The sequence below is a fragment of the Lissotriton vulgaris genome, chromosome 12 (genome assembly GCF_964263255.1).
Source record: "Lissotriton vulgaris chromosome 12, aLisVul1.2, whole genome shotgun sequence".
NCBI classification, from domain to species: Eukaryota; Metazoa; Chordata; class Amphibia; order Caudata; family Salamandridae; genus Lissotriton; species Lissotriton vulgaris.
Genome location: NC_141700.1, coordinates 722,416,600 through 722,419,740, shown reverse-complemented (window position 1 = coordinate 722,419,740; position 3,141 = coordinate 722,416,600). Strand labels below are relative to the sequence as shown.

Here is a 3,141-nt window from a genome sequence, read left to right as displayed (position 1 = left end):
CGTGTGAGAAGATTGTTCCCTGTTCATGTAATGCACAGTCTGGCCTCTGAGAGGCAGTAGAGATTCATGCCTACATGTGGCAATAGGTGACAGTACATTTGTTTTAACACATGGTAGAAATGTTTGTGTTTGTAAATAGGTTCCTGTATGTATACTGCAGTTTATTTCCTTATTTGCAGTGACTTTAGATTTGTGAGTCTCAGAATAAAAAGATGTTTCCGCCCGGTCTCGAACCGGGGACCTTTCGCGTGTTAGGCGAACGTGATAACCACTACACTACGGAAACCGTTGGCACACCGTCTATTTTCAGCTTTCTATTGTGTCAAGCAGTAGTACCGTTCTGCCATTTAATTTTCTGACCACCTTTTATATGTTTTCTCCTGTCATCTTTTTAGTTGCAGACCTTTTATTTATCACGTGAATTCAAGATCGGCTATTGTCGCTCTGGATAGTGGGAAACCATCAGTGTGAACTGTTTCTATTGGCAGGAAGGAAGATGCCGCCTGCATGGTGCTAAGGAGAGCATGGGTGCCCGCTGATACCACATCTTCTCCTATTGACCCCCTGGGCTCTAAGTTGGTGGCACCTTGTTCTATGGCTCTGTTCTGGTTTGTTTGTTCTTAGGGGTGGAGTAGAGTCAGGCAGGATAGCAGAGAGGTGGCAGCCAGCCGGGTGGCCAGCCTGAAATATTATGTATTATTATAATTTACAAACCCACACCCACCTGCCCCTGCTCACCACCCTGGTAAATAGCGGCCGCCACTGGGAAGGATATCTGATATGAAATTACTCATTTCCCAACCTTAGCACACCACAATTTCACCGCTTAGCTGTTTTCTTTTTTCTAAAATATATATATAAACTATTCATTAAAAGAGAGCTGAAACCGCCTCTGAGGCACAGCCCTAGAAACAACCCCTTAGTAGGAAATCCTCATAGAGTTGCCCCTGCAGAGGTCATTCTGGCAGCAAAGACACCACCACCAGCATCACTCCACACTTTCTTTTTTTTTTTTTTTTGATTTAATAGATTTTTATTGATAAAAATATAAGTGGAATATACATTTGGCATTTCTTGTATACAGTACATTTGTGCTCGCTTTCCCTTGGCTTCTCCGAGGGGGGTGATAAATAGATAGAGAAGAGAAAAGAAAAAGAGAGGCTTGCATAGTTGATTGTTAGGTCTGCTTTGAGCATGTCGTTTAGGAATGCGTTAATCTGTGCCCAGAACTTCTTGACTTTCACGCAGTTGAAAATGAGGTGCTCGAGGGTTCTTTCCTCTTTTTGACAGTTCCAGCAGTTGCCTGATTCTGCAATGCCGACCTTGTGGAGCTTGGACGGGGTCCAGTAGGCTCTGTGGAGGAGCCAGTATTTCGTTTGTGCTAGTTGTGGTGTAATTTTGTTTGTTGTCGCCGAGCTCCACATTTTCGCCCGTTCTTTCTCATTTAGCTGCCTACCTAGAAGTGTTTCCCATGAGTTTGTCGTTTCCATGTTTTGCGACATTGTGGATGGGCTTAGTAGCTTGTAGATCTTTGCAGTTCGGTGACCTGCTAGGTTTAGGGTTTGCGTATATTTGATGATGCCTGGTTCTTCTCTGTGTAGGTTAGCTCTGGTTATGGCAGTTTTGATCTTGAGGAAGTTGTAGAGCTCTCGGTTTGGGAGGCCGTGTAGTTGTTGTAGGTTTGAGAAGGTCAGCGGCTTCTCCTTGGTCTCCATCTGTTTGGGGAGGTTGATTCCTTTGTTAATCCATGTGTCGTTGTTCATTGTTGCCCCTTGGTATGTTACCTTTGTGTTGAACCAGATGGATTCCCATGTTGAGCCTCTCATCTTCTGCATCATTTTCCTGTCTATTTCAACCTTTGAATGAAGTGCACGACAAAGCCCCCTGCTTTCACTCTAATGATGCTGGCTCCCCAGCCAAGGTTTCATAAACCTCAAGCCATGTCCATATCCTTGCAAGACCCCACAGCCCTGGCTTTGCCCCCAAGAATTAGAAGATGTGTTGTGGACATGGCACTATAGAAGCCCTGCCTTGCCTAATGTCCATGTTGAATCATTTTGATATCTTGCATAGAGAGAGCAGTGATCTGTATTTCCTCAATATCCAGACTCTTGACTCTTCTAGACGGGCTTTTGACCTGGGGATGAAACTGACTTGCCCCTGCTCGGTCTGATTAGCGTACACAGATTGCTTGATACATACGATCAGGGTACAAGTCGGGGATACACGCGGGTTGACGGCGTCCACCCAATAGTTTCACAAAGTGAACACTGTCCACCCTGCCAAGAGCTTGGGCCCCATTGAATAATGTGCTGAACTCATCCTGGTGTAATTTGCAAACACTAGGACACTTTTAGCAGTGTCTGCACGTTGTCTGCTTTCCATCTGCAACAAGCAACAACGTGCAGGAGGGGACAGGGCTTTCTTATTTGGGACTCCTGCTGGGCCCATAACAAAGGCCGAATTTGAGGGGGCGTCATGCCTCCTTTTGTTCGAGTCTCCTGGCTAGCAGAAGTCAGAACCCTCACACCTAATGCAAATGAAACGGAGGGGAAACAAACTCTCACAGCTTGTTAGCGCTTCACACCTACTTAAGAGAGCCAGCTTTTGACTTTGTTCAGTCCCTGTTTAGGAGATATGCATGCACTGTAAAATGTCAGTTGTGTTTGGTCTTTCCCAGTATTTGCACAAAGCAAATTGCATTCATATAGACCTTACTGCCTCTGAGGAGGCGTTCAAATAATTTAATTATTACCACTATTTTTTTTGTATAGCCCTACTCATCCCAATTCAGGGTGTCAGAGAGCTTTACATCAACACGTGCATATTACAAGTACAGTAAATTACATAAGTTTGTAAATTAATATACAGGATATGTTACACAAAACTGGGGGCTTGCAAGGTGTAGAAGTCGCATATCTTTCATAGCTCACTGTCCTATTATCCTCGCAATGCACTCAAACATACACATGATAGACCTGCTAAACATATATGTGAGGGCTTTAGATTTGATGTCACTTTTTGTGATGCCACTTCCTGCAAAGTTGTGGCTTCTGATGCCAGTTTCTCTGATATAAATTCCTGTGATGGTATGTGTGCTGTCATGCTCTGTGATCTTGCGCACAGTGATTTCACGGCCTG

General features: G+C 44.4%; 1 non-coding gene across 1 annotated transcript; it reads right to left on the bottom strand.

Moving 5' to 3' along the window:
- Nucleotides 1–213: 213 nt before the first annotated feature.
- On the bottom strand, nucleotides 214–286 carry TRNAV-AAC (transfer RNA valine (anticodon AAC)). The gene has a single exon. It is a non-coding gene; the product is annotated as a tRNA-Val (tRNA).
- Nucleotides 287–3,141: the final 2,855 nt, after the last annotated feature.